The sequence below is a fragment of the Oncorhynchus kisutch genome, linkage group LG26, assembly GCF_002021735.2.
Source record: "Oncorhynchus kisutch isolate 150728-3 linkage group LG26, Okis_V2, whole genome shotgun sequence".
Classification (NCBI taxonomy): Eukaryota; Metazoa; Chordata; class Actinopteri; order Salmoniformes; family Salmonidae; genus Oncorhynchus; species Oncorhynchus kisutch.
In genome coordinates this window covers 26427833-26440142 of record NC_034199.2, presented here as the reverse complement: position 1 = coordinate 26440142, position 12310 = coordinate 26427833, and the positions used below count along the sequence as shown (strand labels likewise).

Below are 12310 nucleotides of genomic sequence, written 5' to 3'. Positions count from 1 at the left end.
CCTTGGTCAGAGAGGTGACCAAGAACCCGATGGTCACTCTGAAAGTTCCTCTGTACAGATGGGAGAAGGACAACCATCTCTGCGGCACTACACCAATCAGGGCTTTATGGTGGAGTTGCCAGACGGAAGCCACTCCTCAGTAAAATACACATGACAGCCCAATTGGAGATTGCCAAAAGGCACCTAAAGGACTCTCAAACCATGAAAAAACAGATTCTCTGGTCTGATGAAACCAAGATTGAACTCTTTGGCTGAATGCCAAGCGTCACGCTTGGAGGAAACCTGGCACCATCCCTACGGTGAAGGATGGTGGTGGCAGCATCACGCTGTGGGGATGTTTTTCAGAGGCAGGGACTGGGAGACTAATCAGGGTTGAGGGAGAGATAAACGGAGCAAAGTACAGAGAGATCCTTGATAGAAACCTGCTCCAGAGCGCTCAGGACCTCAGACTGGGGCGAAGGTTCACTTTCCAACAGGGCAACGACCTTAAGAACACAGCCAAGACAGCGTAGGAATGGCTTCGGGACAAGTCTCTGAATCTCCTTAAACGGCCCAGCTAGAGCCCAGACTTGAATCCCATCTAACATCTCTGGAGAGACCTGAAAATAGTTGTGCAGCTACGCTCCCCATCCAACCTGGCAGAGCTTGAGAGGAACTGCAGAGAAGAATGAAAGAAACTCCCCAAATACAGGTGTGCCAAGCTTGTAGCATCATACCAAAGAAGACTGGAGGCTGTAATCTCTGCTAAAGCGCTTCAACAAAGTCTAGGTCTGAATTCTTGTGTAAATGTGATATTTCAGTTTTGTACTTAACACATTGGAAAACATTTATAAAAACCTGTTTTTGCTTGGTCATTATCGGGTATTGTGTGCAGATTGATGAGGGGAAAACAACAATTTAATCAATTTTAGAATAAGGCTGTAACGCAACAAAATATGGAAAAAGTCAAGGGGTCTGAAATACTTTCCGAATACACTATTTGAATTCTAAAATCAAAAGTGGTGCAGTCAGAAAGTGATTGAAATCATATAGAATGACCCAACAACAAGAGGCAGGAGACAGCTTTCTAATACAAAAGAGAAGTGAAACATTGTCATTCCACATGACCTGCGCAAGGGGACAAGATGTCTAATGTGTGTGTGGACTCAGCTGTGGGGCCCTGGAGATGCTGGCTGAGAACCTGAGGGCCGAACCCTGACTGAGAGCAGGGGATGTGTGTGAGAGAAAGGGAGAGAACAGAACGCTAAAAGCCATCCATTTTAGCAGCTGCAATACAAGGTACAACCTGACCCCACGGCAGGCAGGCAGGAGGGAGCAAGAGACTAAAAGACCCAGGGGTACAGTGAAAAAAGTATAAAAATGCAGGGCAAAGAGAAAAGAAGAAGGGAGCGACAGAGATTACAGAGAGCTAAAAAAAAAAAGGGTCAGGTGGATACTGTGGGAATGGAGACGTGTGTTGATGACATCTGCCATTACAGCTCACTTCACTCAAGATGAGCCCTTAGGCTGGCAGAGGAGAGACAGCTGCACAATGAAGAGCTAGAAGAAAAGATGGGAGAGGAGAATGGAAGAGACCATTGGGGAAAGGGGGGTTAGGGATCACCTACTGTAGCACAGATATGAGCCATTTCACCGCAGCCACTAATTCACCAAGACAGACAGGCATTTTATACTAATTATTAAAAGTAAACTGGCTGCCAGAATAGACTCAGTGAAGGTCTGTTGTGTTTCATTACCATACAGTTCCCTAATGTGTGCCGATCCACTCTTCAGGACCAAAATAACAGCTCCACACTACTTACATAACGCTCAACTCAAAACATGAATACATTTTCATGTCGGTGTGTGTGTCTATCTGCAGACTTTAATTGATAGGAAATGTGTTTCCACTGTGTGTGGTTAGAACTGACTCAGTCCAGATAAAGACACGGTCCTGGCAGTTCTATCCCACCGGAGGGCTGGGGGCCTATGCATTTATGACTACGTCCTCACAAACATACTCCTATATGATATTTATGTGCTATTTAGTGCGATATGTTCACTGACTGACTATTGCGGTCATGAGGGTTTACAGGGTTTACGTTAGGACAATGTGGCCACTGACACTGACGGGAAGATTTTAATTTACCGGCCATTTGAGAAACTTACCAGACCCATATGAATTGGTGTAAACCCATTAGTGCGTTCACCCACAGTGCTCAGAATTGCAGAAATCACTTTTAGATTATGGTAATTCATCTTAACAGAACATGCAACTCCTGTAATGAAGTAGCCAATAAAATGTGATTTCCAAACATTTGCCAAAATGCAATTCTTGGGAAAACACTGTGCTAAACAGCACATCTAATGAGAGCAGTTCCATCAACATCTCTGTTAGAAACTTAGAGGGGGAATCTAAAGATGCAACAACTAGGATGGGACGCCGATATGACTAGGATTGTGCGTTTGGCTTCTGGACAATGAAATAAAGTTGATAAGAAAACCAATAGAACAAGAGAGAAATGCTGGTTTCAACAGCATATGAGGAAGTCTTTATAAAATAATTGCCACCATGTTTCTATGGTTGGATTTTGCCTAGGCTACTTTGAAGCAAGTTAAGACATGCCTCACAATATGTTAAAATGTTAAGTACGTGTAAAATTAAGTATGTTTTCAAAATGAATACTGCCTTCAGGTCACATTGCAAAGTGGTGGGTAGCCTGCCTACCGCTGCCTATGCACTTTAATGGCGAATGGGAGGCGGGATTCAATTACCAGAGAAATAAAAACAGTAGCGCTTTTTAAATCGTGGCCATCAAAATTGTTTTTAACACGCGATTTGTTAGAATTGTTGCACAATGACTGAGCTTATAAAAGCACGTTTCACTCCAGTAGCAACAAGTTGAGGAGCTGCAGCAGCATCTCTAGCGCGGTCTGACAAGTGATAGTCCGCTCAAAATATGCTGTGCACATGTGATAAAAAAATACACACGCACCAATTTAATTCCACTAAATTTAGCAAATTAACCTATAGACCGATAAGCATGACGGTCAAATGTATTTCCATCCAATAAATAAAAAGCATTATTTTGCAATGGGATTGTTTTTTCTCCCGGTCAATTTGGCCGGCAACAATTTTATTAATCAGCTTTTTCTTTTTTGTTATTAGCCAAAAGCTGGCAATTACCGGCAAAGGGAAACACTGTGTGTGTGTGTGTGAGACATGGCAAGCAGTGTGAAATGAGAGTGTGTTTTCAGCCCCCCACTGTGCTCTAATGGCTTCAGAGGAGGACCTGTGAGAGGGAAAGGCCAGGATGACGACAGGAAACATTACTACACAGCACCGGGCCTAATGGGCGCACAAATACTCTTGTGGTAATGGATTCACCCATTAATCTGCCTGAACCTAGCCCTTTCTTGTGCTCACTCCCTCATCCCTTGCTCTCTCCTCCTTGGAGCCATTCTGAGTCACTCTAGCGTCACAGTGATTTCATGCGAGGCTCATAATGTCAAACACTCAATTAAGAGCATGTCAACATCTGCCTGACTCATTTATCTTGACAAAGACGTGAGCCCAGGCCCGAGCAATCAAGCGCCCTGCCTAACCTGCATGTTTCCTTCATCAGACCAGAGCAATCACATCCACCTTACTGATTAGTGCCTCCAGTCATAATCACTTCCTGCTTTCATTAGCCTCTTCCAATGGCATCTTTTTTATTTATTTAATTTTTTACAATTATTCCTGCACAATGACATATAATACAATTGAACAGTAATTCATCCTACAGGATGTATTGTTTTTTTCTTGCCCATCAAGCCACTTTTAACCTCACCCCAATTTCCCCATCTACCCTCTCCCCCTCAACCCCCCCCCCCCCCCCCCCCTCTATCCTATGGATGGGAAAGCAGCAGACAAATCATACCAAGCAAGTCATGAACATAAATAACACCACAAGAAACCAAGCAAAAACAAACAAAACAAATAATTAGAATAAAATAGAAGTACAATTACTCAAACATTGGTATTTGCTCTAGGTATTTGCACTTATTGGCCTACATTAGGTTGTTGAAGTATACTTATTGGCCTAGATTTAGTGGTACATTTCAATTAATTTATCTATCATGAGCTTTTCCTAAGTAGCTCCATCTGTCTTATTTCCTCACCTGCAGAGTTATTTAACAGTCTGCGACGGTGCTTCTCACGCCGGCCCTGGCGCCCCTAGGCCACTCCACATACCGATCCATCCTGACAGCAGCACAACAGACCACTCAGATCCAAGGTTTGCTAGTTAAAATGGCTAGTTGGATCTGGTGTGCTAGAGCCGGGAGGGACCAAGCACCCAGGGCCACGAGGGCCAGACCCGGAGGCACCCTTCCACAAAGATTGTTAGTCAGTAAGCATTGTTGTTGTTTTAGGGACTGTACAAATTCATACATTAAACCCTTTATGTTTAACATATTCCAGGTATTCTGCCCACATACATAAAAAATAACCTGGGTTTGCAGATTATATTATAACGCACGCTATCTAGCGCGATAATTACACAAACCTATGGGCAACTGTTAGAGAAAAGGGTGACTCCCAGTATTGCAGAGCAATACATTTCTTTGCCGATATAAGGGCTAAATTACACAACTTCTGTTGATAGAAGTCACCTAAACTTTTATTGCCCTGGTAAAGTTGATTGATATACACTGAGATCTAAACAATATTATGCCGTCCCAATAATTCGATTACTCTGGACAGGCCCACAACATATGGAAAATAGTCCCCTTTTGTTTCTTACATCTCCAGCATAGGTAGGACATTTCTGTATACATTTTATGCACGTACAGGAATATAATATACTCTATGTAGAATTGCAACATTTTATGTTTCAGATTGTACGAGCACCAAGGACAAGTATCACAGATATTTTTCCCTTCCTCATTTGTAATACACCCCCCCCCCCCAAGTTTGCTCCATATTTGACACAGAGATTATTAGTGTTATCTGGGAAGAAATCAAGGCAGACATAAAATTAATTTCTAAATTGTATCTTCCTATTCATATTCCTCAGAAGGAAATCAATGAGTCTTTTAGCATATTCAAATCATGTTGTTTTGGTAAATACATGATGTTTTATCTGTAAAAATGTAAAGAAATCCGAGGATGAGATGTTGTACAGTGTCTTCAGAATTTATTCAAATTCCTTGACTTTTTTTGTTATGTTACAGCCTTATTATAAAATGTATAAAATTGTTTATTGTCCCCCATCAAATCTACACACAATACCCCATAATGTAAGCAAAAACAGGTTTAGACATTTTTGCAAAATTGTATAAAAATTTAAAAAAATATCAAATTTACATAGACTACCATTCAAAAGATTGGGGTCACTTAGAAATGTCCTTGTTTTTGAAAGAAAGGCACATTTTTGGTCCATTAAAATAACATCAAATTGATCAGAAATACAATGTAGACATTGTTAATGTTGAAATTACTATTGTAGCTGGAAATGGCTGATTTTTTTATGGAATATCTACAGAGGCCCATTATCAGCAACAATCACTCCTGTGTTCCAATGGCACGTTGTGCTAGCTAATCCACGTTTATCATTTTAAAAAGGCTAATTGATCATTAGAAAACCCTTTTGCAGTTATGTTAGCACAGCTGAAAACTGTTGTCCTGATTAAAAAAGCAATACAACTGGCCTTCTTTAGACTAGTTGAGTATCTGGAGCATCAGCATTTGTGGGTTCAATTACAGGCTCAAAATGGCCAGAAACAATTAACTTTCTTCTGAAACTCGTCAGTCTAGTCTTGTTCTGAGAAATTAAAAGCTATTCCATGTGAGAACTTGAGAAGAAACTGAAGATCTCGTACAACACTGTGTACTACTCCCTTCACAGAACAGCGCAAAATGGCTCTAACCAGAATAGAAAGAGTGAGAGGCCCTGGTGCACAACTGAGCCAAAGGGCAAGTACATTAGAGTGTTTCGTTTGAGAAACAGATGCCTCACAAGTCCTCAACTGGCAGCTTCATTAAATAGTACCCGCAAAACACCAGTCTCAACGTCAACAGTGAAGAGGTGACTCCGGGATGCTGGCCTTCTAGGCAGAGTTCCTCTGTCCAGTGTCTGTGTTCCTTATCTCATATGAATCTTTAATTTTTTATTGGCCAGTCTGAGATATGGCTTTTTCTTTCCAGCTCTGCCGAGAAGGTAGGCATCCCGGAGTCGCCTTTTCGCTAGCTCTATTCCAAACTTCTTCCATTTAAGAATGATGGAGGCCAATGTGTTCTTGTGGAACTTTAATGCTGCAGACATTTTTTGGTACCCTACCCCAGATCTGTGCCTCGACACAATCCTGTCTCTGGGCTCTGGACAATTCCTTCAACCTCATGTCTTGGTTTTTGCTCTGACATGCACTGTCAACTGTGGGACCTTATATAGACAGGTATGTGAGCATGATCAATGGAAACAGGATGCACTGTTGAGCTCAATTTCAGGTCTCAAAACAAAGGTTCTGAATACTTATGAAAATAAGGTATTTCTGTTTATTTTTAAATACATTTTCAAAGATTTCTGAAAACATGTTGTTTTCACTTTGTCAGTATGGGGTATAGTTTGTAGAAAGTTGATTTTTAATTAATTTCTCAATTTTAACATAAGGCTGTAATGTAATGGGTCTGAATACTTTCCGAAGGCACTGTACAGAGAAATGAACCTTTGGAAAAGAGATGGACTTCTATGATGCCTCTATCATACCAAGGCTTAAAGTTGAACTGACAGCGTTTTAACTACTTTGCAGATATGAAACAGAGACATTCATAAGTAAAAAAAGATAAAAATTCCCAGTTTTTGCTTAAAAAACTACTTCGAGGTTTTAAAAATAGGTTCTATATGACTCAATTCCATGACATACAGTAATGCATTTTTGGCAAAATAGATGGATGCAGTTCAATGCATGATAAATATAATTCACCAATACATTTCTTGATAGTCACAAAATATTGCTTTCGGGGTGTAAATCACAGCTGGTCTTGCATATTCATGTTTGCTGCCTCCACCCATTCGAGATGCAATGTTTCAGTTTCAATTACTCAATATTTAAAACAAAAACGGACGAATGGGAATGTCAATACAATCAAACTAGCAGGAGCAATGTTCACAAGTCAGTCAGTCATAACGTGGCTAATAAGCTAGCGCACATGTGTCAAACACAAGGCCAGCGGGCCAAATATGACACACAAGAGAGTATAAAATGAGACAACAGCTACTTTATGAAATTGCAGCCTGATGCGCTCGCATCGGTGAATTCAACTTCAATTGCGCTGCTTTCGTCTGTCACGTTTACAGCGGACAAAAAATTTAAACATTTTAAGTTCAAAATGTAGCAAGAAACCAATACAGTTGAAGTCAGAAGTTTACATACACTTAGGTTGGAGTCATTAAAACTTGTTTTTCAACCACTCCACAAATTTATTTTTAACAAACTATAGTTCTGGCACGTTGGCTAGGACATCTACTTTGTGTAGTCATTTTTCCAACAATTGTTTAGACAGATTATTTCACTTATAATTAACTATCACAATTCCAGTGGGTCAGAAGTTCACATGCACTAAGTTGACTGTGCCTTTAAACAGCTTGGAAATTTTCAGAAAATTATGTCATGGCTTTAGAAGCATCTGATAGGCTAATTGACATCATTTGAGTCAATTGGAGGTGTACCTGTGGATGTATTTCAAGGCCTACCTTCAAACTCAGTGCCTCTTTGCTTGACATCATGGGAAAATCAAAAGAAAATCAGCCAGGACCTCATAAAAGAAATTGTGGACCTCCACAAGTCTGGTTCATCCTTGGGAGCAATTTCCAAACGCCTGAAGGTACCAAGTTCATCTGTACAAACAATAATACGCAAGTATAAACACCATGGGACCACGCAGCCGTCATACCGCTCAGGAAGTCTCCTAGAGATGAACGTACTTTGGTGCGAAAAGTACAAATCAATCCCAGAACAACAGCAAAGGACCTTGTGAAGATGCTGGAGGAAACAGGTACAAAGTATCTATATCCAGAGTAAAAACGAGTCCTATATCGACACGACCTAAAAGGCTGCTCAGCAAGGAAGAAACCACTGCTCCAAAACCACCATAAAAAAAACAGACTACGGTTTGCAACTGCACATGGGGACAAAGACATGGACAAACTTTTTGGAGAAATGTCCTCTGGTCTGATGAAACAAAAATAGAACTGTTTGGCCATAATGACCATCGTTATGTTTGGAGGAATACTTACAAAGTTGTGCAAAATGGCTTAAGGACAACAAAGTCAAGGTATTGGAGTGGCCATCACAAAGTCCTGACCTCAATCCTATAGAAAGGCAGAACTGAAAAAGGGTGTGCGAGCAAGGAGGCCTATAAACCTGACTCAGTTACACCAGCTATCAGGAGGAATGGGCCAAAATTCACCCAACTTATTGTGGGAAGATTGTGGAAGGCTACCCGAAACGTCTGACCCAAGTTAAACCATTTAAAGCAATGCTATCAAATACTAATTGAGTGTATGTAAACATCTGACCCACTGGGAATGTGATGAAATAAATAAAAGCAGAAATAAATCACTCTACTATTATTCTGACATTTTACATTCTTCATATAAAGTGGTGATCCTCAGAAGAAGAAATCATACCCATGCAGACCTCTAACAGGGAGCTTGTGGCTTTTTCACACAGCTTCAGAGAATCCATTAATGATAGCCTATGTGAACATCCAATGTATATTTAAGACTTGTTCATATATCCCCCATCCTCCTGCCTCTATTTCCCTCTCTCACACACACAGGGACAATCTCATCTAAATGTCGGCGTAGTGGTCACTGGCTTATGGTTGTGTCTGAGGTACAGGGATCAAACCTTTTTCAGGAGCAGGGAGCCTTCATTCCCCGGGGCTGGCTAGCATTAGGTCTCTGCCTCTCTGAGGCTTGTGGTCTGGGGGGCTCGGGGCAGAATGACTCATTGCCTTAGCTACCCACAGAGAGCCTTCACCACTGCACTGTTCAGTATGGCCATTAGGCTTTGATCAGAGCTCATTCTGTGTGAGAAGAAAGCCAGCCAGGGAAAGATAGTTTTTTTATTTTATATAACGGAGCCTGAGTTTTCACTGCAGCGTTTAGCAGATGAGCCAGAGATGAGATAACATGGATCTTTTCAGAAAGAGAACAGGCCCTGATGGAAGCCTAGCATTCTCTATCTGCCAATCCCTACTATTGTCAACAATGTTATGTGTCCCAAAAAGCTATTTAAGGGACAATCCACTCCAGAAATGTCACTCATGAAATGCCTGTCAATTTGGTGATAGTCTATGTTCTATGAGTCAGTAAAATAACTATTATTTAACTTCTAAGGCGTCCATTTGTGAAATCAGGAAATCGTGTTGTAACGCATCATAAGGTTCCCATCACTGGAGATATGAAATGTGATGTGTTATTCCCTAACGCTTTTAAAACAATTACCTGCACTCCAGATTTGACAATCAGCCAACAGATGGTATGGGCATACTTGTCTGGAACACATCCATCTGTCTATACCGTCATGACAAAGTATAGTGGACCAAATTATTCAACTCATTCTTTCACCGACTTAAGCTGTTGCTTAGGGCCCTAGGGGGCCACGATAAAATAGCATGTTGTTGGAACTCAGTCGGGATATCAACTTACTATTGAGAGTAAGAATTGTAGAATACACCAGGTGCAATTTCAAAATTTGGTTGTGCACAAGCAGTTTCTCTCTTATGTCAGTCACTGACAGTCACTCAATTAGCCATGTCATCTAACATGTTTTAGATTGGTAAGTTAGTCTAGCCATTTATCTAAACTTGAAGTAACCTTTGTCAAATACCGACCAGGCACGTGCTAAAGGGGCCCTGATTTCCAGGGGTGCCCCATTGATTTTGTTAGTCATTCTCACTCACATCATATTAACATAATAAGTCACCACAAAAAGAAAAGAACATCTCTCCACCCCATGGCAAAATGGGAATTGCAGAAAACTTGCAAGAAAAGATCCAATGCAGCAGTTTTCAACATCAAATAATTAAGTACCTTACTGTCAATGTTTTCAATTAAAATTGTAAAAAACAAACAAAAATAGCTTCTTAGCAGAGAGCAATTTCTCAAGCAAGAATTTCACTTGGACTGTCTTAGAGTGGTCTGAGTGGTGAGGGGAAAACTTGCCGTTATTGGCAGAGAGGTTTGGAACCCTCTTTCTTATTGGTCTATTAACTAATTTTCCACAAGGTGATGTCACCATGGAAGGCCAAAACTCCATCCCACTAAAAACAAGCTGAAGTCTTTTCAAATAGCTCTTACACTAAAAGAGCATTATCATCATGTTTACAATATAGTCCAACCTCAGTTTGGAAAGATGTATAAAAGACAAAAACAAATCACGTTTTTGACTGCACTGGGCCTTTAAAACAAAACAAAAAATGATATGGGAAAGGGGGATACCTAGTCAGTTGTACAACTGAATGCCTTCAACTGAAATGTGTCCTCTGCATTTAACCCAACCCCTCTGAATCAGAGAGGTGCTGCCTTAATCAACATCCACGTCATCGGCGCCCGGGTAACAGTGGGTTAACTGCCTTGATCAGGGGCAGAACGACAAAATGTTTACCTTGTCAGCTCAGGGATTCGATCCAGCAATCTTTCGGTTATTGGCCCAACGCTCTAACCACTAGGCTATATGCTGCCCCATGGCAAAATGTGTATAATTGCAGGAAATTAACTTTAAAACAAACATTTCTCTCCACCTTCAAGAGGGGGGCTAATGAAATATTTTGCCACAAGGTGGTGGACCCCCAACCAAAACTTGCTTAGGGCCCCCCAAAAGGCTAGAGGTGGCCATGTTCACATGCTGATATTGATTATGGTATTATTGTGTGTAGCTACGATAACTAGATAGAACCTTGCTAGCCAGTCAGCCAGCCCAGAGAGAGAGCATTGCATTGTGGGTTTTGTAATCAACTTGAGCTGCAACAGATTTCCACATGTTCGTACCAACCTTATTAAAACAGTATTTAACATTTCTTCACAAAAAATCATTTCCAGAGTTAACGCCACTCCAGCCGACGCTTGGCATTGCGCATGGTGATCTTAGGCTTGTGTGCTGCTGCTCAGCCAAGGAAAACCATTTCATGAAGCTCCGGACGAACAGTTCTTGTGCTGACACTGCTTCCAGAGGCAGTTTGGAACTCAGTAGTGAGTGTTGCAACCGAGGACAGATGATTTTTACACACTACGTGCTTCAGCACTTGGCAGTTCCGTTCTGTGAGCTTGTGTGGCCTACCACTTCTCAGCTGAGCCATTGTTGCTCCTAGATGTTTCCAATTACAATAACACTTACAGTTGACAGGGGATGGTCTAGGAGGGCAGAAATCTGACGAACTGACTTGTTGGAAAGGTAGCATCCTATGACTGTGAAATGTTCAAAGTCACTGAGCTTTTCAGTAAGGCCATTCTACTGCCAATGTTTGTCTATGAGATTGCATGGCTGTGTGCTCAAATTGTATACACCGGTCAGCAACAGATGGGGCTGAAATAGCCGAAAAATCATTTCCAGAGTTAACGCTGTGAATCATAGGAATTAGTAGTTTTGGGAGAATTATTGAATTTAGAATGCTGTGGAAAAATTGCGCTACTAGACAAAACAGTATCCAACATAAGTGTCCCTGACTCCATACCTTTGTGCCAAGTAGTTTATGTCCCCAATCCCCATATCCTTAAACCTGGGACACACACAAAACACCCCAGTATCCCTAACAACTACCCTCTCCTACTTTCTGCTCTCTCCACAGCTCTCTGTTTGGTCATGTTCCATCTTTCCATCTGTGTGGGTCCTGATAACATCAGTCCAGATGGACAGTGGGTTTAGAGTTACTCATCTCCAGTTCTGGCCCAGGCATATGCTCTTTAGACGAGGATTACGGGGGAATGGGTAAGCCTTCGCTTTTTTCACCTCAATTTTCCTCCTGACTATTTACAAGGTAGCGGAAAGGGAATTAACAACAGTGATTTAAGGCGCAGCAGCATGCTGGGTTAGCTAGCTAGTGTTGACAGCACCAGCAAGCAACACAGAGAGGGGGAGGAACAGAGTGTGTGAGCGAAAGAGGATTTTCAAATGTAGAGATGCTGTTTTGGGGATTGACATGAATAATGTAATGCCATGAAACACTTCCGCTGCACCCAGGTGTCTCACACCCATGGAAATTACTTCATCCATTGGTCTCCCGTTCCATAGAATTAATTACATCTGGCGGCTCGGAGGATTTGATAGCTGATTCACAGCGTCT

General features: G+C 41.4%; 1 protein-coding gene across 1 annotated transcript in view; it reads right to left on the bottom strand.

The window, feature by feature from the left end:
• Positions 1-12310, bottom strand: part of LOC109870951 (mannosyl-oligosaccharide 1,2-alpha-mannosidase IB) — a 144620-nt gene that overhangs the window by 111605 nt on the left and 20705 nt on the right. The window lies entirely within an intron of this gene.